Here is a 26980-nt window from a genome sequence, read left to right as displayed (position 1 = left end):
AACAGTATCTATCTCTCTACTATGAAATAAAAGGCAAGTCCCAACTTAAGACACATCCTATAACTTGTAATACTATCTAATTAATAAAATGTGTTTCAATTCTGATTAAAATTTATCTTGAGTGCCAGAAATACTCATAAAAGCATATCTAAAAGCTACAAGGAAATAAGGTAATGTAATTATTCAACAATAACTTAAGAAGTACATTACCATGTGACTTGGAGCTCCCATCTAATGCTCTGGTTGAGACAGATACACACACACACACACACACACACACACAGAGAGTTTTATTTTTTATTTATTTTTAATTTTTTTAAAATTTATTTATGATAGTCACACAGAGAGAGAGAGAGAGAGAGGCAGAGACATAGGCAGAGGGAGAAGCAGGCTCCATGCACCGGGAGCCCAACGTGGGATTTGATCCCAGGTCTCCAGGATTGCGCCCTGGGCCAAAGGCAGGCGCCAAACCACTGCGCCACCCAGGGATCCCAAGACTAAAGTATTTAACCAATTCGTGTCCAATTATCATCAGTTATATTTCATCCCGTTTCAAGACCCACAGGCCTCCTGATGGCAGCCAGCACAGAAAAACAGAGCTTCGAAAAGTAAAGAACATCTATTGTAAGGCTCCAAACTTCAGTCTCTAGAGTCTTGATCACCCTCCATATAAAATAAAATATGTAAGGCAAATACACAAAAACAAAAGCACACCCAAACAAACTCTACGGGACGTCAGTTAGTCGTACTATACCTTCCCACACCTTCTTTCATTCTATACTCTGTGATTGAAAGTCTGAGTTGCCCCCACCCTGGTGCATCCTATCCAGTGAGAAAAACCCTTTCAGAGCCACAAAGAACAGCTCACCAGAAAAGCCTCTGAAATCGTTGTTGTTCCTGATAATCACTGTCACAATCTCCTTTCTAACAACCCTGTCCATCTGCAAAGCACTTTACTACGGATATCAGGAACATCTTTATGTTGCCAAATAACAACAAAGGAACACGAGCGAAACTATTATCTCTGCTAGAAGAGAAAAACCACAATCCCAGGGCTTGCTTTCTTCTCATATTCTCCTCTGCCTCATTAACTCCATTGCTATGTTACTAATTTCAAAGAAGCAGGAAGAGGTGATGGGAAAGGGGAGGTAAATAATAATCCACATGCCTGTTTCCCATCCCAAGTGCAGGATACACACTGCTTGCCAGACTGTGGGTCGAGCCATACCTTGGTTTAGAGACAGTGAGGATAGTAGTAAGTGTACTGGGGGTACATTTGTGGCTGATCCAGGCGTTTACCCATGTAGCTGGAATCTTTATCTCCGAGGCAGGGAACTCGATGACACGGTATGGTGCCCCAGGCCGAGCGTCCTCTTAAACCACTATTCCTGATGGTCCCGATGACTGATGAGGCTTCAGAGATCCTTCGTCTTCCACCACTCACTAGTTCCAACACGGCAGGAATTTAAAAAAGAAACACACCAAAAAAATAGAAAGAAAGAAAGAAAGAAAGAAAGAAAGAAAGAAAGAAAGAAAAAAGGAAAGGTATTGGTAGAACAACACACGCACACACACACGCGCGCACACACACACACACACACACAGCCTTCCCAGATCCTGCCTTCCTTCCCCCAGCTGCCAGGGTCCACTTGGGATGAGGCACTTTGTTCTCTACCCAGGCTGTCTGTAGTGATGTCAATTGCCAGCGTTTGTAAAGAGGGAGAGAAGAAAAAAATCAAAGTCTTTTTAGCACAACTCCGAATCCTTGCAGATCAGCTTCCTGTCTCCTGTTTGTCTCTTTCCCCACCTTAAAGAAAAAGGGAAAAAAAGAAAGAAGAAAGAAAGAAAGAAAACAAAAAAATGAAAAAGAAAAAAAAAAAAGAAAGAGAAAGGGGAAAAGAAAACAAAACAAAACAACCTTGCACAGCCTGGTTGCTGCTGTCTCCCTTCCAGAGTGACATGGTGTTCGGGCTCCTCCTGTCCTTTCATTCACTTCCTCTCCTTCCAGCTGGTGGGTGGAACCTCTCCAGGGAGCAGGGTATGCAGTCCAGAAAGCTGCAGTATTTCCTCCAAGAAAAAAAAAAAAGCCTGCTTCAACCCCTGCTGCAAGCAAAGTCCTGATTCCCTCTGCTGGCTATCTCGAACAGCAAAGCAATTTTTGCAGCAAAGCTGCTGCCGCTGGAACTGAACCCAGGGAACTCAAATTCGGGCGGTGGATTATTTCTTATCCTTCCCTCCATCTACCCCACACAAGAGCTGCCTTTTTTTTCTTGCCAAGTGGCAAGGTAAGCCACACTGCTAAAGCAAACACAGAAGACCACGGGAGGGAAGAGAGGACGAAGGGAGGAAGGAAGAGAAAGACAAAAATAAAAGCAGACGGACGACCCGTGCTGGTTAAAATGGAACAAGTGTGTCCCAGATGCTTTCAGAACCTGTTAACATACGAAAGCCAGATGAATCCAAGACCCGGTCCAGAAACTAACCTTTTACTTCTCGGACGACACGGAGGATGCTAAGCATTGAAGAAATTTGAGAGTCTATGCCAGGACTACTATTAGCAAGCCCTGCATCGTCAGATCACAAGGACCCACTTGCCATAGCCGAAATGATCATTCTTACCCTTACATCCGTTTTGTAAGCATCAAAGGAGGTATCCCATTAGGTTTACAGGCGTCTTCATAAATAAAAGCTCTGGTTCTCTCACTGTCTATCTATGATGATTTTGATTCAGGGATGCTTTAATCACTTTCCCGATGTCATCACAAAAAAAAGCACAATTACCTGACAGAGTTTTTCCCCACCAATAATAAGTAATATTCTGACATGTCTGTCGGCTGTTACATTATAATACAAATGGTTTCAGCGAAAATATATTTCCTTTAAGGGTCCCTTTTCAAGGCAGTCAAGGCTAAAATTAGACATGCCAGCTGTGTTTTGCTGTGAGCGCTCACGCATGCCCAAAGCGTGGCCAGACCAACATTGAGCGCCTCTCCACTTCGTCAAACCAGCTCTGTTCTCCCCAGCCTAGAGCTGCCTTTTCAGATAAGAGGTTCCTGGTACAAATCCAGCTTCCTAGTGAGGAAGAACAGAGAATTCCAGCCCGGTGCACAATATGGTATCCAGCCACAAACAAGCCCTGCCGCCCGTGAGGTCACTGGCTTTCACTCAGGGGTCTGGTTATTAGAAGCTGTGTGAGTGCATGGATATTCCTTGGAAAAAGTTAAGGATGGTGGATAAATAGCTTTATGTTTGACAAGAATAACAACCAGAAAGAAGGAAGGAGAGAGGGTGGGAAGGTAGGAGTTAGAAGCCCTGATATCACTGTCATTAAGAGAATTAAATCAATTCCACCAACATTGAAATGTGTTCTTCTGGGCCTTATTCGTCCCATCCAGAAAGTGGAAATGCTGCCAACTTATGTGGCTGAAGGTGGTAAACGGAATCAGATACTAAATCAAAACTACATTGATTTAAAAATCATTCAGTGGCATCTCAATGCTCAGACAATAAAGTCTTGGCTTCTTGGAATAGTTTTCAAGACCCTTGAAAACCCAACTTTATTCTCCAGCCTCAGACAGTAAACTCTGGCCCTCGTAGTCTATATCTGAGTCACAGTGAACTGCTTTTAAAGTGGAATGTGCGGAGGATCCCTGGGTGGCTCAGCGGTTTGGCACCTGCCTTCAGCCCAGGGCCTGAATCTGGAGTTCCGGGATCGAGTCTCACGCCGGGCTCCCTGCATGGAGCCTGCTTCTCCCTCTGCCTGTGTCTCTCTGCCCCTCTCTCTCTGTCTCTATAAATAAAATCTTTAAAAAAATAATAAACTGGAATGTGCCCTCTCAGGGACTTCTGTCATCTGCTCTGCCCCAAATGGTCTTGCATCCCCATTCAGCCCATCCTTCAGCTCTCAACACGGATATCACCCCTCGGAATAGCTTTCCCTAAAGCCTCCTTTCCCTGCTGCACCTTATATTTGCCCTAAAAGGATGCTTATCCTGGGCAACTGTCTGTTAATTGCATGTTTGTTTCTTCTAGGATGCCGGAAAAGCATCAGGAAAAGCAGAAAAGTAGGAGTCCCCATCATTCTCATTCACGTTCCTATTTCCACAAACTGTCATGGAATCTGACACAAAATGGTGCTCTGCAAGTGTTTGAAGAGTAAGATACCTTAAACCCGATAAAAATTCTAACTCAATTCGTATCCTCTCTCAGTACATTTCAGTACACTTCTGGATGCAGGGGATAGAGTGGTAACACGGATCAGAACAATGTCCATCCCTCATAGAATATATATTCTAGTGAGGGAGATAAGCAAAGAAGTAAGCAAGTAAACAGGCATTATCAATCAGGTAATATGTAGTACTGTTCATAAATATAAAGCTAAGTAAACAGAAAGAGTCACAGGAATTCCACTTTAAATAAGATAGTCAGGAAATGCTCACCAAGAAAGAGCTCTGAGGTTAAAGGAAGAGTGGGAACCACACCCTGGGTGTTGTGTACTATGAGAGCACTTCTTGTGAGAGCCAAGGCCTTCGTTCCAATCCTGCCTTTGCCAGATCACTCTGCCTCCTTTCTCATCCATCCAGTGTCACTACACACTTCATACGGTTATCATGAAAATTCACCACAACAAACATGCAAAGCATTTATAACCCCTTGGAACATACTGGATCTGCCCAATAAATGTCAGCTTGTCTCTGGGGGAAGATCATCCCAGGCAGAAAGAACAGGAAGAACAGAAGGCCTGGCAGCAAGAACACTTCTTTTGAAATGTGTGAGAAATGGCATAGGGACTGAAATGGAGCAAGTAAGAAGTAAAGACTATCAAACAAGACTAGAGAGGTTCCCTAGACCAGATCATATAAGCCTTGATGAGGAAAGCTAAATTGCTGACAGGTAATAGTATAGCCTGGACTCTACCCAAATATTTTGATTATAGATCTAGCCATCTTCAACTATGGAATGCTGTTCTCCTAAATGACTTATTAAGGCTCCTCCAAATACTAAGACTTTTAAGGTCAGGATCCTCAATTTTGCCATGATGAGCAAAGGCTATCAATATTCTTTTACTAATAACTGGCCTAGCTACTCCTTGGAAGGAAAAGATTAGTGTCTTATTTACAAATGAAAGACCAAATAAATAACTCCTTCACCCACGCTATAGCTCACTTATATGTAAAGTTCCCAGCATGTGTTGATGCTTTCTGCAATTTCTACACAAATTGCCACTTTACAAAATGGTATTGGATTATTGCTATATTCTTGGCATCAACTGTCATTAGTCTAAGCACATTCATCGAACACTTAAAGCTTTTCTTAAATAATGCAAAGACAGTTTACCACTTGTGAGAATCGCAGAACCTGTGTTTTATTTATTTATTTATTTATTTATTTATTTATTTATTATTTATTTGTTTGTTTGTTTATTATTTATTTTCCTTCAGAGATACCAGTAGCCATCACAACTGAGGAGGCAAGATACTCGTGTCGGAAATGGTTTTTATATCATGTCTACTCTGTTGGAGCCATAGTGCTTTCCATTTAAATGATCAAGTTAAGGTAGGAGGTAACTAATTTAAAACACTCTCTAAATCAGAAGCCAGCTGTGTCCCATTTGCCAAGTAACAAACAAATTTTGTACAAATCCAAGAGCAGCAAACTCATCAAAGGGCATGGACTCTTACAGATTCACGGGATTCATGGCACAGACTGGAGAGGCACTGATTTAAGACAAGTTCTTGGTTTCTAGGATAGAGACAACATCTCAGACATACCATCCATAAATAGAGAAGTGACGGTACCGAAACGAGGTTCAGTTGGGTAGAGACAGAGATTCTCTTCTGGTTTGCTCTTGATCTATCCAGTCAAAGAATAACTGGGTCCTCTCTTTGGCTGATTTATTTTTTAAATGACAAAGACTTAGTCAAAAGCAAAAGGAAAGAACAATAGAGAGAGAGGCATCATCATCATCATCATCATCACCATCATCATCACCATCATCATCATATGCTATCTTTGAAAGCAAGTATACTATTCTTACATTCATGATCATGAATAAATTAAAACAAACAAAACTGCCACTCGGTATTTGTTGCCCTCTTTATTCAAATTTGTGAAATCTCTTCAACACAGCAGTTGCCAAACAGATATTAAAGGTAAATGTTGTTGTTGTTGTTGTTGTTGTTGTTGTTGTTTTTAGAAGACAAGATGGTAGATCACAAACTCCAACAGTAAAGTAGTAGTCTTTTGTCCTACTGGACATACCCATGGTTTAGGAACATACCCGAGACAAACTAGGAGAAAGAGACCACTAGTGATTCAAGCATTTGTGGTCCAAATTTAAACTATAATTAAATGTAAAATTTTAATGTAGATAAAAACAATGAAAATTGGCCTTGCTTCTGAGCAAAATTATAATGGACTATATTTTAAGACAGTCAACCAAATGGAGAAGAATAATTTAAAACAATGAACATTATTAACTTCAACGAAGTTTTACTGAGCATCTTGTATGTGCCTAAATAACCAAGAATAGCAATATAAAAACCATCACCCTTGTCCTCAAGTAGACTTAACATCTCCATATCTATTAAACATCAGTCATTCATAAATGACCTAAATGCCTTTCCTCTTATCTAAATACTAAATTTTAATAATTGTTATTAAATAACTTTAAGTTGACCCAATTTTTTAAATACATATTTTATTATAAATTTAAACAATGATATACTTGAAAACTTATGTTTATTTTGTTTTATTATCTTTTTAAAAATACTTATTTATTCTCTTGTTTTTTATATACTTAATACTGTGGTAGTCACATATGTTTCTCCTTTACCACTAGGATTACCAAGAGTCACATTTCTCCTCTTCATTGAAATTAGGCATGACAATGTGACTTGCTATGGCCAATAAAAATATGAAGCAAAAGTGATGCATGTAGAATCTTTTAACTGTTGCTGTTTGATTCACTGGTCCACTCTTCCCTGATGGAAGCATGTGCTTAGATGGAGGAAGCATATTGGAAGGCTTAGAATAGCTGCTTCAAATAGTCACCTGAACCAGCCACTGACTTGTCACGAGCAAGAAATAAACTTTTGTTGTAATTATGCTAATGAGATTTAGTGACTTACCACAGCATCACTTAGCCTACCCTGACTAATATGATATTACTTGTAGTGTGATTTTATGCTTATTGATTTCTTTCTTTGAGAGTCTCTCCCACTAATATCCAAGCTAAAAGGGCAAGGAATTTATCTATCGTCTTCACTGTTAAATCTCCAGCACCCAGAACAATCCTTGGGATTTAATAGACATTTAATAAATATTTGTTAGATAAATGAGTAAAATATTAATTTAAAATCATCTAATTTATCTATCAGTGGTTAAAATGCAATACTTCATGAAATAGAAGGGAAATGAGGCTTATACTTAAAATGGAAAAAATGTTTAAGTCTTCTAGGAGGAAAATTGCTACGAGTGGAACTACTAAATGTTCAGAGACAGGGAAGGTTTTTTTGTACTGATCATATAGATGGCCTTTCATATACTAGATGCTGTACTAGAATTTCAGAAATGTTTCCCCAGTTAGAACTTAACAAGTTACTGGAAAATGGGTATGATTCTCCCTACTTTTTAGTTGAGCAAATTAAGAAGGAAAGGGTTTAGCTATCCAAACCAAATTAATACAGTTGTAACGTGGTAGGGGAATATTCCTAAGTCACATCTGCATAAAGCCCAAACCCAGATTTTTTTCTCAGCATCACTTGATGGAGATCTTAAATGTTTTATTCCAAAACTAGATTAAGATAATCTTTGTGTTTACAACAGAAAACTCACAGTATACATAAAAGTCCTAAATAAGTCAGTGTGTTTTCATAGAAACAGATGGTACTGAACAGAGAAAAAACTGGAAAGAAAGAACATGGCCTTCTATCAAATAGTATAAACTCTATTTGGACCACAGATGTGATGGTTAATTGTATGTGTCAACTTGGCTAGGCTATAGTGCCCAGTCATTTGGTCAAATACCAGTCTAGATGTTGCTGTGAGGTATTTTTCGATGTGGTTTACATTTACATGAGTAGACTCTGAGTAAAGCACCTTATTCTTCACAATGGGACTGAACTTCATCCAAAAACGTAAAGGCTTTAAGAATGAAGACTGAGATCCTTTTAGAAGGAAGAAATTCTGTCTCCAGACTGCCTTTGGCTTCTAGATTCGACGTCAGCTCTTCCTGAGTCTTCAGCCTGACAACCTGACCTGAAGTTTGGGGATCCACTCCCACCCCCCAGAATCACATGAGCCAATTCCTTTAAGATTCTCTTTGCATACAAACACATCTTACAGGTTATGTTTTTCTGGAAAACCCAGACAAATACACTAGGTTAATAAAATGAAATAAATGACAGCAATGAAGGTCAGTGATATAGGCACTCTTACACATTCCTAGTAAATATCTATAATGGTTCTAATAGAGCTTAACAAAATGTATAGCCTTAAAACTTTTCATCCTTGTCAGTCCCAGTAATTTCGGTTCTAGGAATCCAAACAGATCATCACTAGACATTTAGGAATAGGTAATTGGAGAACTCTGAGTATCCAACTCTAGTTTGGTTAAGTAAATCACAGTACAGAGTATGATTCAACCATTAAAATGATACTTAAGAAATACTTTAACATATGGGAAATGCTTAAGTCAAATAGTTAATGAAAAAATCAGAATACAGGGACACCTGAGTGGCTCAGCAGTTGAGCGCCTGTCTTTGACTCAGGGGGTGATCCTGTGGTCCTGGGATCAAGTCCCACATAGGGCTTCCTGCATGGAGCCTGCTTCTCCCTCTGCCTATGTCTCTCTCTCTATCTCTCATGAATAAATACATAAAATATTTTTTAAAAAAGAAAAAATCAGAATACAACCTTGTATATACAGTAGGTTTCCAACTATGAACTAAAAACACATAGACAAGACAATAGAACAACTACATCGAAGTAACAATAGTGGAAATGTTTCCTCTATGATAGTGTTATTGGTGATTTTACTTTTTTTCCTTATCCTTCCAGAAATCCCAGCATTTTTCAAATTTGTCTTAAAATGAGCATATATTTCATTATTTAAAATAAATATTATTTTTAAAGAATTCTCTTAGGTAAGTATATTCTTAAGATTTTTGTTGTTGGGGGATCCCTGGGTGGCGTAGCGGTTTGGCGCCTGCCTTTGGCCCAGGGCGCGATCCTGGAGACCCGGGATCGAATCCCACGTCGGGCTCCCGGTGCATGGAGCCTGTGTCTCTGCCTCTCTCTCTCTCTCTCTGTGAATATCGTAAATAAATAAACAAAAAATTAAAAAAAAAAGATTTTTGTTGTTGTTGTTGTTGTTGTTAGCTGACAGGACATTTTAAAACACCCAGATATGACATTAAAATAAATTGTGTGTGCACTTGAAATAGCCATTTCCTTCTTACCTGAATCAAACATCACTTTAAGAAAAGTTTACCTTTCTTTAAAGACTGGGAGCATAAATTCTATAATTTAACAATGACAAAACTCTGATTTAAGGCCTATAACCAAATATCCTCATTTAAAGAAAGAAAAACAGCTACCAACGGCAAAGGACATATCTTTGCAGACACTACAGTAAACCTACATAAGTATCTAAAACATTAATTTTTTTTTTTAAAGATTTTATTTATTTATTCATGACAGTCACAGAGAGAGAGAGAGAGAGAGAGGCAGAGACATAGGCAGAGGGAGAAGCAGGCTCCATGCAGGGAACCCGACGTGGGATTCGATCCCGGGTCTCCAGGATCGCGCCCTGGGCCAAAGGCAGGCGCCAAACCGCTGCGCCACCCAGGGATCCCTAAAACATTAATTTTTTTAATATCCACTAATTCTGCCTTTGCATTTCTTTCTCTTTTTTTTTTTTTTTGCATTTCTTTCTCATAAGTTTATTTGTAAACATCAGTTTGCTTACAATATGCTGTAGAAACAGGGAATTTCTTTCTTTCTTTCTTTCTTTCTTTCTTTCTTTCTTTCTTTCTTTCTTTCTTTCTTTTTGGGGGGGTGGCTATCACTGTCTCCTTGTATATTTCCGTGCAAAGAATTCCACTATTTGCAGACCACTGAGCCAACTTTGTCTTCATGTAGCTGGCAGATTCTTGTGGCCTTCTTACAAACACACCTTCCGCCATGACTTTTTCCAGCAGTGAACCAGAGCTTTAGAAAACACCAACTAACAGCCTCAAAGTCAGGACAGATGAGTAGCTGCTTTGTCACATGAGAAACACATTTTCCTAAAAGGAATATCATTACTTTGTATTCACTATTCAGCTTCCAGCTGCCAAAAGCTAAGCAAGGTAGGTCAATATGACCACATTTGATTGGCTGGGCTGAGCCTTCTCTCTAGAAACATCTGCAGAAGTCCAGGCTAAAAGTTCACTACTAATTAGAATCACTATGCTATACACCTAAAACTAACATAATATTGTATGTCAACTATATTTCAATTAAAAAATTTTAAAAAAGAAATTAAAAAAGAAGAATTACTGGATAAAATACAAGATATCCAGTTAAACTTGAATTTCAGACAAACGATGAATACATTTTTTAAAAAGATTTTTATTTATTTATTTATTTATTTATTTATTTATTTATTTATTCATGAGAGACACAGACAGAGAGAGAGAGGCAGAGACACAGGCAGAGGGAGAAGCAGGCTCCATGCAGGGAGCCCGATGTGAGACTCGATCCCGGGTCTCCAGGATCACACCCTGGGCCGAAGGCAGGTGCCAAACCGCTGAGCCACCCAGGGATCCCGATTAATACATTTTTAATACAAATTATGTCCCGCCCAAATATTGCACATGGCACTTCTCATGAAATATCTGGGCCATACTTTTAAAAAGCACTCAATGCTTATCTGAGACTTAAATGTACCTGGGTGTTACATACTTTTTATTTCCTAAAGCTAACAAACTTAATCCTAATTGATGCACTTAGAAGGTCTACAGGTCTTTTAGAGGATATAAGAATTGGTAGAAAGTTCAAACTTAATGACAACGGAAATGCTTAATATATTCAATCCTCTTTACACTCAAACCACGTAAACCAAAAATGTCCCCATTTTAAGTCTCTTAAGAAGAATCCATACACTGATCTCTGGGTTTTTTGGTTTTTTTTTTTATGATTGTAAACTTGTTTTTTTTTTTCCTTTTACACGAGGAAACATTTAAATTTTTTCTTAAGTTGTTATTCAACGCAATAAAGTACCTATCAAAAATGACAGATGCCTAGATCCTATCCCTGATATCAGAAAGTTGCAACCTAGAGAACCAGACAAAAGCACAAAATAATAGAGAAAAAGAGACCAAGGCAGTTCTCCTGTGTCCATGATCAGTGTGTACTGCGATCAAGAATAAGTGTCTAGCAACTATATAGTAATTTGTCAGCAGAAGTTTATGTCTCTTGTCTCCAAGAAATAAAAGTTTGGACTTGTATTTTGAAAGTCTACACTTCATTTTTTTCTAGTAATTTCTATCGCACATTACAGAGATATCAGCTGAGGTCAATTAGAAATAAACAAAAACCTGTCTTTCATGACAGTTTGAAAAGTGCTGATCTAGAAAATATTCAATTGTCTTATTTCCTTTCATTTCCACTTGCACATTTCTAGTGGTGGAGAAGTTGCATCGATGTGTTTTCTGATTGAGATACAAGGAATAATGAAACTCATATGAACTACAAAGGAAAAATGCAATTCTCTCAGATTTACTTTTCTTGTCTTCCTAACTCACTTTTTAAAAATCTATTCCTTACCCTCTAACCTATGTCACCTTCCTGACCCCAAGGACAATATTTAAGAGTACCAAACCCAAAGCCAGGAGATGTGAGACTTGTTGCTTGGGACCCTGGATAGAATGATTCCCCAGCCAAAGCCTCTTGTGTAAAATGTAGGTTGTAATGAGGTCATCTAAGGTCGTTTCCTAACTCCAATAGTCCACGATGCCGGGATGTGCTTGTTAAACTCCGATGACACCGCATCATTTTAGCTCCAGGGATACACTGGCTGGCCCCTGGGGTGGATGGCGAGCTTCAGGCCAATAGCACAAGCTTGACATGCTTCAGCCAGGGGCTTTATGTGACGCCCAGCCATTCCCAACAGCTGTAGGCTGGGAGGCCCCAAGTCCAAAAATAGCCACACAAATTATGATTTCCCTTCTAGAGATGACATCTCTGTGAATGGCACTAAATCAAGGCCAAGCAGTTAGCCTGACACTCTAGCCAATGCCTCGAAAACAGCTCAATCCCTGGAAGTCTAGGTGTACCATCCATCCCACCCAGGGCTTTCAGTATTTGAATGTTGATGCTCATTCTGCAGTCAGGAAACATAATTATTCGTTTTTCTTTAAGGAAGTTTATGACCGAAGGTAATGGGGGGAACATAAATGTACTGACTGTTTACTGACACTCATAAATGCTATGAACACAGACATATAATTGTCTCCTGAAGATCTGCTCTTGTAGTGTAGAATCTTCATTTTTAGCAATTTAACTACTGAAAGTTTACCCACCTTGAGGAGAATTATTTAGTGGAAAATAAAACTTAGCACCTATTTCATTCCGTGCTCCAACAACTTTCATCCTTTCAGAAAACTGGCTTTCCCATAAAATTTGCAGAAGGTAGCTTGTTATATAGGGCTAGTAAAACTAAGAGGTAATTAGTACAAACCAAACCTCTAAATAATAATGTCAAGTTTTAACATTTGCAGAGTTCTGGATCAACATTAACTAATAACTCCTCTCTCTGTTTTCCTCTGTGAGAAAAAAACTTTGTTATTCACAAATTATCAAGATAGAAAACAAAACAAAGAAATTGGTTCTGGCTAATTAGAAAAAAAAAGAAGAAAGAGGAAGAAGAAGAAGAAGAAGAAGAAGAAGAAGAAGAAGAAGAAGAAAAGAAGAAGAAGAAGAAGGAGGAGGAGGAGGAGAAGTAGAAGAAAGAAGAAGAAGAAGAAGAAGAAGAAGAAGAAGAAGAAGAAGAAGAAGAAGGAGGAGGAGGAGGAGGAGGAGGAGGAGGAGGAGGAGGGGAGGGAGGAGGAGGAGGAGAAGGAGGAGAAGAAGAAGAAGAAGAAGAAGAAGGAGGAGGAGGAGGAGGAGGAGGAGGAGGGGGAGGGGGAGGAGGAGGAGGAGAAGGAGGGAAGAAGAAGAAGAAGAAGAAGAAGAAGAAGAAGAAGAAGAAGAAGAAGAAGAAGAAGAAGAAGAAGAAGAAGAAGAAAGAAAGAAAGAAAGAAAGAAAGAAAGAAAGAAAGAAAGAAAGAAAGAAAGAAAGAAAGAAAGAAAGAAAGAAAAGGTAAGCAGCTCAGGTCAGAATTCAGCAAGTGCAAGCAAATGTTTACACCTGTTCAGAGTTAAGAACAATGGTCACTTATGACTAGGATGGACCATTAGGTCACACTGAGCTCATTTTTAGGAGACCGTCCAGGAAGGCTTGGCATTGCAGAATGGGAGAAACCAGTGTGAAATCCCTAGACTTTTGGATTACTGCTCTCCTACCTTAACTGCTGCAATGACAGGTACATGTGTGTGTGCAGGGGAGGAGGGACAGAGACGCTGCAAGTAACTCAGTGTGTACATGGCCTGCCTGTAGCTCTCCCCCAACCCCCCAATGGGCAGCTTTGCTAAATTTGTCAGTTAACCTTGCCTTACCCCTTCCAGGAGTGGCCGTACTGTCAGGGTCCCCAGGATGTCACCTCTTGGCTAGCAAAGAGAGTTAAAAGTGAACCACTCCAACAAAGGAAAAAAATAACAATGCTGAATAAGACCCCTTACCAGCTCATCTCTTTTCCTTCCTCTCCAAATTCAGTAGGAAAGAGAATTGAGAGCTTGTCAGGATTAGCTGCATGGCATTAAACAGTCCCTCCCAGGGAAGGCACAGAGAAGAGACTCCCTGGTACCTTGCTTTGGGGAGTGGCCCATAGGAACCCAGTGTCAGCAAGTCTCCAAAAAAGCAGCATCTGGAAAAGGAGACATCTCGCCCAGAGATGCCTCTTTCTTCCTCCCCTCCCAGACCTTAGGCTGAAAACATTGAGTTCTCTTGGTCTATAAAGGAGGACATATTATTAAAAGGGCCATAGGGAAGCCCGTCTATTTCTCAATGTCCTAGAATGCCATCCAACCATCTGGGGTCAGATGCCCATTCTTCATCTCTCTCTGACTAGGGGGTGGGAGGCTCATGCCAATGCTTGAGTTCATTCTGATTTTAAGATTAAGACAGAGTTTTCTCTCCCCTCCTGAGAGAAAGGTACACAGGTGTCCAGAGAGAGGGAAACAGTCAGGGACCACTGTGCTAATGTGGACCTGTGGATCTGGTGGTTTTGACAATGGGAAACCAAAGGTGGTTCTGAAGTGGGATCTGGTGTCCAGATCCAGCTTACTTATTTTTGCTGAAAACTTTAAAAATTAGTTTCCTGGTAAAGAAACAATGTTGTGTCAAGGTCCCTGGAAAAATTAAACAGTGTTATTCTGTAAGGTCTTAATGGGAGGATCTATCCATTTTGACCAGGGATAAATGTATTCGATTCAATATGTTTGGTTTGGGAAATCTCTTTTTGTCAAACCCAGGATAACCAATTGTCCATTATACCATGTCCTTGCTAAGAGAAGCTGATGTAGAAATATTTAACCACCCCATCCATAAACATTTCTTTCCTCCCAGAGCAGAAAAAGGCTGATCTTCTCAAGGCCTAATGTTATTTATTTTCCAGTGAAGGGATATGATTTTTATGCCAGGTACAGTTTTCCTTTAGCATTTTTAAGTGCCTGCTTTTTAAGTGACTCCTAGAACTGAGATCCTGACCACTTGCCCTTGTTAAATATCTGGTGATCCTTTTACCCAACAGATGGGAAGGGCCTCCTGATATGCCCCTGGCCTAATTTCAATTTGGGTAATTGCATTCTGTCGACTTGAAATTTCCCCACCAGTTTAACCTGCCTGGGATATGGTGCCTCCTTCTCGGTCCTGAACTGCCTGGCGTGCCGATGGAGGCTGGGGAACACCTGGTGCATTCCACCCCAGAAGTGGATACATTTTAGTGGCAGGTGCAAAGGTTTTCTTCAGCTGAATACAAATTCTAACATAGGAATGAGCCTCTTGGATGCTTTTTATTTTTATTTTTCTCAATGAACATAACTTTCGCAGAACCAAAAATATAAAAGCATCCAAAGCATCAATATGAATGGAAAAGAAAATACATGCTCACTAAAACCAATCTATTGTGTGATCATTTTGCATTCCGTGAATCTTACAATGCTTCTAGATTTGAATGTTGACAATAAGGATAAATAATTCACATAAAGCAATCATTCCTTTTCTCAAAGAATTTTACACACAAATACATGTACACACGGGGGCACATGGGTATGTGCACACATCCTTCCATGCACGTATAGGGGTGTGTGTGTTTGGGTATACCAACTCTTACCTCCCTCTGGAGGGTCCTTTTTAGTTGGGAATAAAAACAGCTTTCCCCACAAAAATACCATGTTAGGCATTCTATGCATATCTTATTTGAGTAGGTAATACATTTAACTGTAAAGAGCTTATCTCCTGTAACAAACTGGAATCTTAGAAGGTATCCTATCCGTTTCTGTTTCCCTGGCACCTAGAACATAGTAGGTACTTAACTAATGGATTAAAATATAGACTACGTAGACAAACCTATTTAATCTTTAGCTCTAAGACCCAAAATGCAATTTAAGGACTGCAGGTCAAGGTATAGTTTTTTAAGGTACACCTTAAAACTCCGGGAACATTGGTGGCCCCAAAGTCACATCCCTTGGCTACCTGAGCTCTAGGAACAGTTACGTGCAAGCATAGGCTCACCTTGCAAACGACCAATACCATCTCTCAGAGGTGACTGCCAGAGATGCTGGTCTGCAGATTCAAGGCGAGTGCACCAAACCAACAGTAAACCAGTGGAAGATAGGGGCTAGTAGAGAAATGCTCCTGCCTTCCAGACTTCAGGCAGACAATCCTGGAAGTCCTTCCATACCTTCTCTGCATATCTCCATAAAACTGAATCCCACTGACCAACCTCAGTTTTTTTTTTCTTTTTCTGTAATCTTTTTCTCTGTGACCTTGATAACACACCATTGTATTGGACATTTCTCCTTCCCATCTTCCCACTCCCTTGCTCCTGCTTCAGGGAATCACCTCTCAAATGGACTATCTGCCCCCTTGCCTCAGGCTCCGAATTTGGGGGAACCCAGACTCTAATGACTTAGGACATCACCATGCTGACAGTCACACCAGCAGACTATCCACATATGAACACATAGAGTACCTATTCCCCCACCATTCATTTTCTTTCCCTATCATAGGACAGATAAGCCATACACCAAGACCACTCTGATATATATATAGGCTGACAGATTATATGCTATATTTATGCCAGGAAAAAGGAGGAGAACTAAGATTGTGCCTTGATGTATTCTAACCATATTAGTTTAGCTCTAAATATCTTACCTTACCAATGGCTCAAGAGGCATTCCCAGAGTCTCATAATTAGTAGGACAGTCCAGATTCTGCCTCATTTTAGCCTCTGCAGGTCATCATAAATTAGCTTAGAGGCCCCAAGCCTCTGTATGACTCAAGCTGACTTGAATCCTAATTTGTACTATGCAGCAACCTTAGCAATGCCACTTGCATGCTTAAGTCTTTTGCTCTCTTGGCCCTTGGAAAAAACATATTTGCAGTAGCACCTGTCTCTGCCATCCCTGTTTAGTGTAGATCATCAATGGGTAGTGTCCTAACCTAAGAATACAGCCTGATGAAGACTTGGGTCCACCATGTAATGACTATGCACGTCATGAAGCCAAGGGCGGGCTGCCACAGAAGAGGGCCAAGCCATCTTTGAGTTGACTGCCTCATACTCACTGGAGGGCTACCCTGTTGGCCACACTAGATAGAGAAATGCAGGGAATTCTCAGCAGTTTTGAAGACACCGGTGTTTAGACCTCTGGCTTCTTTAAGGGCAAATTGAGGCCAGTGCCTAATATAGTAGCCAGAGTGGGCCTAAGGTGAGCTGAGGGACCAGTCTTTCAGTTCATGGAAAGGACTGTAGTACCTTAAAAGTAGTATTAGAGAAGACCCATGAGGGATATGGATCATCCTTTGATTCTCATAAAATTGATGATTTTTTATAAGACTGTAAAAGCTCTACTTTCTCACTATAAAATGCAAAATTGCATTAAAACAATTGTATAAAAATTACATTAAACATACATCTCTTGGGATCCCTGGGTGGCGCAGCAGTTTAGCGCCTGCCTTTGGCCCAGGGCGCGATCCTGGAGACCCGGGATCGAATCCCACATCGGGCTCCCAGTTCATGGAGCCTGCTTCTCCCTCTGTCTGTGTCTCTGCCTCTCTCTCTGTGTGTGTGTGACTATCATAAATAAATAAAAATGAAAAAAATTAAAAATAAATAAATAAAAGCTGCACTTAAAAAAATACATCTCTGATCCTATCTGATCCTATCACACAGAGGTAACAGCTATTAATATTTGCTCTATTTGTTTCTAGTTTTTCCTATGAATAATGAATATATATTTCTCTCTTTCTCTGTGTTGTCCCTCTGTCCATATATGTGAGATCTAGAAAAAAATATTGTATTTCTGTGCACTTCCTTCTTCTGACAACATACCATGAACATTTTCTTTGAACACAGCACTTAATGGGGGCATAATATATAATCATAATATTTTGTAATTCTCTGTTAGGGATGTATAAGGTTTTTTAATGTTTGTTATGTATAACCTTATATTTATATATATTTCATATATACATGTTTTGAAATCCGCCCCCCCCCCTCAGTGTGGATTCTGGGATTCCTTTCTGCAACAAGGGCCAGATATCCATCAGTGGGCAGTGTCTGGGTCATCCACATGACCATGACAAGCCACCTTCTGTGTGTTGATATCTAGCCTCATGGTCACAAGATGACCACAGCAGTGTTGGCCACGTTATAATCGCCCACCTCAAGTGGTTTCTTCTTCCTCTGGTATCTTTTAAAAATGTAAGAAATCTTACTAAAGGCTCCTGCCCCCAACAGTCTGCTCCTCACAGTTCATTGGACAAAACGGGTCACGTGCAATTTCCCAACTCATTCACTGATGCAGATGGAAGGGTAATGATTGGTTTAGACTACGTAAGACACACCTCCCTCTGAGCCTAGGCAAAAGATCATTGGCTCCAAGCAAACAGCGGCATATGGCTGGAGAATGGAACATGTGCTGTGGACAAGAAGTGGAGTCCTCCTGAAAAGAAAGGGGGACTTAAAGAGGAACTATATTCAGGGAGGCAAGAAGCAATTGTCTCCAATATAAATTAAACTTGTTTCGTTATCTTCTCACCTACATTATCACGCTCTCTTCCCCGATAACATTGTCCTTCCTTAATTTACCAGCTAGACACTCCTTTTTAATCAAATGTGTGCTGGTTATCCATGAATCTCTAAAAAGTTAACTGAAAAATTAACATCATAATGATAATGAGTTTAAGGTCTTGCTCTCCTTGGGGGCATTTCTGTTCTAAAAGGCAGTTCTGAAAGATATAATCATCTTCACGATCTATAAGACCAAAGTAGTAATGGTAGTATGGCAGGCAAGAAAGGATTCAAGACCCACTGTGACCCTCCTACCTTGCTCACCTTCCTCACTCTGTTACACTCACACTGGCCTCCCTGCTGTCTCTCCAGGAAGCCAGGATACTTACACTTGGGAGCCTTTGCACTTGACTTCCCGCTGCCTGAAACAAGCTTTCTCTAGATAGCCTCAGGGCTTAATTCCTTGCTTCTTATAGTTTTCTTACCCATATGCCACCTTATTAAAGAGGCTTTCCTTGATCCTCTTACATAACATAGTACCTTCACTTCACTCTGTAGCCTATTACCCTACTTTCCACATATTTGGCACTTATAACCACCTGACATGGTATGTAGGTGTTTACTATCTTTCTCCTAAATAGAGAGTAAATCCTATGAGACTAGAGTTTATGTTTTTTTAGATTGATTTCTTTTTTTTAATTTATTTATGATAGTCACACAAGAGAGAGAGAGAGAGAGAGAGAGAGAGATGCAGAGACACAGGCAGAGGGAGAAGCAGGCTCCATGCAGAGAGCCCGACGTGGGACTCGATCCCGGGTCTCCGGGATCGCGCCCTGGGCCAAAGGCAGGCGCTAAACCGCTGCGCCACCCAGGGATCCCCGAGTTTATGTATATTCATTGTTCGTTCCTCTGAGCCTAGACACAGTGCCTAAAAAGTAGGCATTCCATTGCTAAACATTGATTGAGCTGCATCAGAATAGAAGCCTGATGGCAAGTGATGCAGAGCATTTTCTCATGTGCATGTTGGCCATGTCTATGTCTTCCTCTGTGAGATTTCTGTTCATGTCTTTTGCCCATTTCATGATTGGATTGTTTCTTTCTTTGGTGTTGAGTTTAATAAGTTCTTTATAGATCTTGGAAACTAGCCCTTTATCTGATATGTCATTTGCAAATATCTTCTCCCATTCTGTAGGTTGTCTCTGAGTTTTGTTGACTGTATCCTTTGCTGTGCAAAAGCTTCTTATCTTGAGAGACCACCTCACACCAGTGAGATTGGGGAAAATTAACAAGGCAGGAAACAACAAATGTTGGAGAGGATGTGGAGAAAAGGGAACCCTCTTACACTGTTGGTGGGAATGTGAACTGGTGCAGCCACTCTGGAAACCTGTGTGGAGGTTCCTCAAACAGTTAAAAATATACCTGCCCTACGACCCAGCAATTGCACTGTTGGGGATTTACCCCAAAGATACAAATGCAATGAAACGCCGGGACACCTGCACCCCGATGTTTCTAGCAGCAATGGCCACGATAGCCAAACTGTGGAAGGAGCCTCGGTGTCCAACGAAAGATGAATGGATAAAGAAGATGTGGTCTATGTATACAATGGAATATTCCTCAGCTATTAGAGATGACAAATACCCACCATTTGCTTCAACGTGGATGGAACTGGAGGGTATTATGCTGAGTGAAGTAAGTCAATCAGAGAAGGACAAACATTATATGTTCTCATTCATTTGGGGAATATAAATAATAGTGAAAGGGAATATAAGGGAAGGGAGAAGAAATGTGTGGGAAATATCAGAAAGGGAGACAGAACGTAAAGACTGCTAACTCTGGGAAACGAACTAGGGGTGGTAGAAGGGGAGGAGGGCGGGGGGTGGGAGTGAATGGGTGACGGGCACTGGGGGTTATTCTGTATGTTAGTAAATTGAACACCAATAAAAAATAAATTAAAAAAAAAAGAATAGAAGCCAATGGGACCTAATCCTGTGTAGTCATCTTTCTGTCATAACTCTGATGCCCACAGTAAGTCTAAGGAGGTCATATTTTCTTTTTCACCTATTTCCCTGTAGGCAAGACCTTCATTTTCCAGGATGCACTGTGTAGCTGTGTATGTCTTGAAATCTGAACAGTATCTATCTCTCTACTATGAAATAAAAGGCAAGTCCCAACTTAAGACACATCCTATAACTTGTAATACTATCTAATTAATAAAATGTGTTTCAATTCTGATTAAAATTTATCTTGAGTGCCAGAAATACTCATAAAAGCATATCTAAAAGCTACAAGGAAATAAGGTAATGTAATTATTCAACAATAACTTAAGAAGTACATTACCATGTGACTTGGAGCTCCCATCTAATGCTCTGGTTGAGACAGATACACACACACACACACACACACACACACAGAGAGTTTTATTTTTTATTTATTTTTAATTTTTTAAAAATTTATTTATGATAGTCACACAGAGAGAGAGAGAGAGAGAGGCAGAGACATAGGCAGAGGGAGAAGCAGGCTCCATGCACCGGGAGCCCAACGTGGGATTTGATCCCAGGTCTCCAGGATTGCGCCCTGGGCCAAAGGCAGGCGCCAAACCACTGCGCCACCCAGGGATCCCAAGACTAAAGTATTTAACCAATTCGTGTCCAATTATCATCAGTTATATTTCATCCCGTTTCAAGACCCACAGGCCTCCTGATGGCAGCCAGCACAGAAAAACAGAGCTTCGAAAAGTAAAGAACATCTATTGTAAGGCTCCAAACTTCAGTCTCTAGAGTCTTGATCACCCTCCATATAAAATAAAATATGTAAGGCAAATACACAAAAACAAAAGCACACCCAAACAAACTCTACGGGACGTCAGTTAGTCGTACTATACCTTCCCACACCTTCTTTCATTCTATACTCTGTGATTGAAAGTCTGAGTTGCCCCCACCCTGGTGCATCCTATCCAGTGAGAAAAACCCTTTCAGAGCCACAAAGAACAGCTCACCAGAAAAGCCTCTGAAATCGTTGTTGTTCCTGATAATCACTGTCACAATCTCCTTTCTAACAACCCTGTCCATCTGCAAAGCACTTTACTACGGATATCAGGAACATCTTTATGTTGCCAAATAACAACAAAGGAACACGAGCGAAACTATTATCTCTGCTAGAAGAGAAAAACCACAATCCCAGGGCTTGCTTTCTTCTCATATTCTCCTCTGCCTCATTAACTCCATTGCTATGTTACTAATTTCAAAGAAGCAGGAAGAGGTGATGGGAAAGGGGAGGTAAATAATAATCCACATGCCTGTTTCCCATCCCAAGTGCAGGATACACACTGCTTGCCAGACTGTGGGTCGAGCCATACCTTGGTTTAGAGACAGTGAGGATAGTAGTAAGTGTACTGGGGGTACATTTGTGGCTGATCCAGGCGTTTACCCATGTAGCTGGAATCTTTATCTCCGAGGCAGGGAACTCGATGACACGGTATGGTGCCCCAGGCCGAGCGTCCTCTTAAACCACTATTCCTGATGGTCCCGATGACTGATGAGGCTTCAGAGATCCTTCGTCTTCCACCACTCACTAGTTCCAACACGGCAGGAATTTAAAAAAGAAACACACCAAAAAAATAGAAAGAAAGAAAGAAAGAAAGAAAGAAAGAAAGAAAGAAAGAAAAAAGGAAAGGTATTGGTAGAACAACACACGCACACACACACGCGCGCACACACACACACACACACACAGCCTTCCCAGATCCTGCCTTCCTTCCCCCAGCTGCCAGGGTCCACTTGGGATGAGGCACTTTGTTCTCTACCCAGGCTGTCTGTAGTGATGTCAATTGCCAGCGTTTGTAAAGAGGGAGAGAAGAAAAAAATCAAAGTCTTTTTAGCACAACTCCGAATCCTTGCAGATCAGCTTCCTGTCTCCTGTTTGTCTCTTTCCCCACCTTAAAGAAAAAGGGAAAAAAAGAAAGAAGAAAGAAAGAAAGAAAACAAAAAAATGAAAAAGAAAAAAAAAAAGAAAGAGAAAGGGGAAAAGAAAACAAAACAAAACAACCTTGCACAGCCTGGTTGCTGCTGTCTCCCTTCCAGAGTGACATGGTGTTCGGGCTCCTCCTGTCCTTTCATTCACTTCCTCTCCTTCCAGCTGGTGGGTGGAACCTCTCCAGGGAGCAGGGTATGCAGTCCAGAAAGCTGCAGTATTTCCTCCAAGAAAAAAAAAAAAGCCTGCTTCAACCCCTGCTGCAAGCAAAGTCCTGATTCCCTCTGCTGGCTATCTCGAACAGCAAAGCAATTTTTGCAGCAAAGCTGCTGCCGCTGGAACTGAACCCAGGGAACTCAAATTCGGGTGGTGGATTATTTCTTATCCTTCCCTCCATCTACCCCACACAAGAGCTGCCTTTTTTTTCTTGCCAAGTGGCAAGGTAAGCCACACTGCTAAAGCAAACACAGAAGACCACGGGAGGGAAGAGAGGACGAAGGGAGGAAGGAAGAGAAAGACAAAAATAAAAGCAGACGGACGACCCGTGCTGGTTAAAATGGAACAAGTGTGTCCCAGATGCTTTCAGAACCTGTTAACATACGAAAGCCAGATGAATCCAAGACCCGGTCCAGAAACTAACCTTTTACTTCTCGGACGACACGGAGGATGCTAAGCATTGAAGAAATTTGAGAGTCTATGCCAGGACTACTATTAGCAAGCCCTGCATCGTCAGATCACAAGGACCCACTTGCCATAGCCGAAATGATCATTCTTACCCTTACATCCGTTTTGTAAGCATCAAAGGAGGTATCCCATTAGGTTTACAGGCGTCTTCATAAATAAAAGCTCTGGTTCTCTCACTGTCTATCTATGATGATTTTGATTCAGGGATGCTTTAATCACTTTCCCGATGTCATCACAAAAAAAAGCACAATTACCTGACAGAGTTTTTCCCCACCAATAATAAGTAATATTCTGACATGTCTGTCGGCTGTTACATTATAATACAAATGGTTTCAGCGAAAATATATTTCCTTTAAGGGTCCCTTTTCAAGGCAGTCAAGGCTAAAATTAGACATGCCAGCTGTGTTTTGCTGTGAGCGCTCACGCATGCCCAAAGCGTGGCCAGACCAACATTGAGCGCCTCTCCACTTCGTCAAACCAGCTCTGTTCTCCCCAGCCTAGAGCTGCCTTTTCAGATAAGAGGTTCCTGGTACAAATCCAGCTTCCTAGTGAGGAAGAACAGAGAATTCCAGCCCGGTGCACAATATGGTATCCAGCCACAAACAAGCCCTGCCGCCCGTGAGGTCACTGGCTTTCACTCAGGGGTCTGGTTATTAGAAGCTGTGTGAGTGCATGGATATTCCTTGGAAAAAGTTAAGGATGGTGGATAAATAGCTTTATGTTTGACAAGAATAACAACCAGAAAGAAGGAAGGAGAGAGGGTGGGAAGGTAGGAGTTAGAAGCCCTGATATCACTGTCATTAAGAGAATTAAATCAATTCCACCAACATTGAAATGTGTTCTTCTGGGCCTTATTCGTCCCATCCAGAAAGTGGAAATGCTGCCAACTTATGTGGCTGAAGGTGGTAAACGGAATCAGATACTAAATCAAAACTACATTGATTTAAAAATCATTCAGTGGCATCTCAATGCTCAGACAATAAAGTCTTGGCTTCTTGGAATAGTTTTCAAGACCCTTGAAAACCCAACTTTATTCTCCAGCCTCAGACAGTAAACTCTGGCCCTCGTAGTCTATATCTGAGTCACAGTGAACTGCTTTTAAAGTGGAATGTGCGGAGGATCCCTGGGTGGCTCAGCGGTTTGGCACCTGCCTTCAGCCCAGGGCCTGAATCTGGAGTTCCGGGATCGAGTCTCACGCCGGGCTCCCTGCATGGAGCCTGCTTCTCCCTCTGCCTGTGTCTCTCTGCCCCTCTCTCTCTGTCTCTATAAATAAAATCTTTAAAAAAATAATAAACTGGAATGTGCCTCAGGGACTTCTGTCATCTGCTCTGCCCCAAATGGTCTTGCATCCCCATTCAGCCCATCCTTCAGCTCTCAACACGGATATCACCCCTCGGAATAGCTTTCCCTAAAGCCTCCTTTCCCTGCTGCACCTTATATTTGCCCTAAAAGGATGCTTATCCTGGGCAACTGTCTGTTAATTGCATGTTTGTTTCTTCTAGGATGCCGGAAAAGCATCAGGAAAAGCAGAAAAGTAGGAGTCCCCATCATTCTCATTCACGTTCCTATTTCCACAAACTGTCATGGAATCTGACACAAAATGGTGCTCTGCAAGTGTTTGAAGAGTAAGATACCTTAAACCCGATAAAAATTCTAACTCAATTCGTATCCTCTCTCAGTACATTTCAGTACACTTCTGGATGCAGGGGATAGAGTGGTAACACGGATCAGAACAATGTCCATCCCTCATAGAATATATATTCTAGTGAGGGAGATAAGCAAAGAAGTAAGCAAGTAAACAGGCATTATCAATCAGGTAATATGTAGTACTGTTCATAAATATAAAGCTAAGTAAACAGAAAGAGTCACAGGAATTCCACTTTAAATAAGATAGTCAGGAAATGCTCACCAAGAAAGAGCTCTGAGGTTAAAGGAAGAGTGGGAACCACACCCTGGGTGTTGTGTACTATGAGAGCACTTCTTGTGAGAGCCAAGGCCTTCGTTCCAATCCTGCCTTTGCCAGATCACTCTGCCTCCTTTCTCATCCATCCAGTGTCACTACACACTTCATACGGTTATCATGAAAATTCACCACAACAAACATGCAAAGCATTTATAACCCCTTGGAACATACTGGATCTGCCCAATAAATGTCAGCTTGTCTCTGGGGGAAGATCATCCCAGGCAGAAAGAACAGGAAGAACAGAAGGCCTGGCAGCAAGAACACTTCTTTTGAAATGTGTGAGAAATGGCATAGGGACTGAAATGGAGCAAGTAAGAAGTAAAGACTATCAAACAAGACTAGAGAGGTTCCCTAGACCAGATCATATAAGCCTTGATGAGGAAAGCTAAATTGCTGACAGGTAATAGTATAGCCTGGACTCTACCCAAATATTTTGATTATAGATCTAGCCATCTTCAACTATGGAATGCTGTTCTCCTAAATGACTTATTAAGGCTCCTCCAAATACTAAGACTTTTAAGGTCAGGATCCTCAATTTTGCCATGATGAGCAAAGGCTATCAATATTCTTTAATAACTGGCCTAGCTACTCCTTGGAAGGAAAAGATTAGTGTCTTATTTACAAATGAAAGACCAAATAAATAACTCCTTCACCCACGCTATAGCTCACTTATATGTAAAGTTCCCAGCATGTGTTGATGCTTTCTGCAATTTCTACACAAATTGCCACTTTACAAAATGGTATTGGATTATTGCTATATTCTTGGCATCAACTGTCATTAGTCTAAGCACATTCATCGAACACTTAAAGCTTTTCTTAAATAATGCAAAGACAGTTTACCACTTGTGAGAATCGCAGAACCTGTGTTTTATTTATTTATTTATTTATTTATTTATTTATTTATTATTTATTTGTTTGTTTGTTTATTATTTATTTTCCTTCAGAGATACCAGTAGCCATCACAACTGAGGAGGCAAGATACTCGTGTCGGAAATGGTTTTTATATCATGTCTACTCTGTTGGAGCCATAGTGCTTTCCATTTAAATGATCAAGTTAAGGTAGGAGGTAACTAATTTAAAACACTCTCTAAATCAGAAGCCAGCTGTGTCCCATTTGCCAAGTAACAAACAAATTTTGTACAAATCCAAGAGCAGCAAACTCATCAAAGGGCATGGACTCTTACAGATTCACGGGATTCATGGCACAGACTGGAGAGGCACTGATTTAAGACAAGTTCTTGGTTTCTAGGATAGAGACAACATCTCAGACATACCATCCATAAATAGAGAAGTGACGGTACCGAAACGAGGTTCAGTTGGGTAGAGACAGAGATTCTCTTCTGGTTTGCTCTTGATCTATCCAGTCAAAGAATAACTGGGTCCTCTCTTTGGCTGATTTATTTTTTAAATGACAAAGACTTAGTCAAAAGCAAAAGGAAAGAACAATAGAGAGAGAGGCATCATCATCATCATCATCATCACCATCATCATCACCATCATCATCATATGCTATCTTTGAAAGCAAGTATACTATTCTTACATTCATGATCATGAATAAATTAAAACAAACAAAACTGCCACTCGGTATTTGTTGCCCTCTTTATTCAAATTTGTGAAATCTCTTCAACACAGCAGTTGCCAAACAGATATTAAAGGTAAATGTTGTTGTTGTTGTTGTTGTTGTTGTTGTTGTTGTTTTTAGAAGACAAGATGGTAGATCACAAACTCCAACAGTAAAGTAGTAGTCTTTTGTCCTACTGGACATACCCATGGTTTAGGAACATACCCGAGACAAACTAGGAGAAAGAGACCACTAGTGATTCAAGCATTTGTGGTCCAAATTTAAACTATAATTAAATGTAAAATTTTAATGTAGATAAAAACAATGAAAATTGGCCTTGCTTCTGAGCAAAATTATAATGGACTATATTTTAAGACAGTCAACCAAATGGAGAAGAATAATTTAAAACAATGAACATTATTAACT

General features: G+C 40.6%; 2 long non-coding RNA genes across 4 annotated transcripts; both read right to left on the bottom strand.

Moving 5' to 3' along the window:
• Positions 1–1228: 1228 nt before the first annotated feature.
• On the bottom strand, positions 1229–3081 carry LOC140629422 (uncharacterized). Of its 2 annotated transcripts, none has more exons than XR_012027256.1 (3): positions 2484–3081; positions 1919–2067; positions 1229–1443 (listed from the first exon to the last, which is right to left on the bottom strand). It is a non-coding gene; the product is annotated as an uncharacterized lncRNA (long non-coding RNA). The 2 variants fall into 2 exon arrangements; XR_012027257.1 differs by having other exon boundaries at positions 2620–3081.
• Positions 3082–21732: 18651 nt separating this feature from the next.
• On the bottom strand, positions 21733–23584 carry LOC140629425 (uncharacterized). Of its 2 annotated transcripts, none has more exons than XR_012027258.1 (3): positions 22987–23584; positions 22422–22570; positions 21733–21947 (listed from the first exon to the last, which is right to left on the bottom strand). It is a non-coding gene; the product is annotated as an uncharacterized lncRNA (long non-coding RNA). The 2 variants fall into 2 exon arrangements; XR_012027259.1 differs by having other exon boundaries at positions 23123–23584.
• Between the last annotated feature and the right edge of the window lie 3396 nt (positions 23585–26980).

Source organism: Canis lupus, assembly GCF_048164855.1.
Source record: "Canis lupus baileyi chromosome 5 unlocalized genomic scaffold, mCanLup2.hap1 SUPER_5_unloc_4, whole genome shotgun sequence".
Taxonomy (NCBI): domain Eukaryota; kingdom Metazoa; phylum Chordata; class Mammalia; order Carnivora; family Canidae; genus Canis; species Canis lupus.
This window is presented reverse-complemented; position numbering and strand designations above follow the sequence as displayed.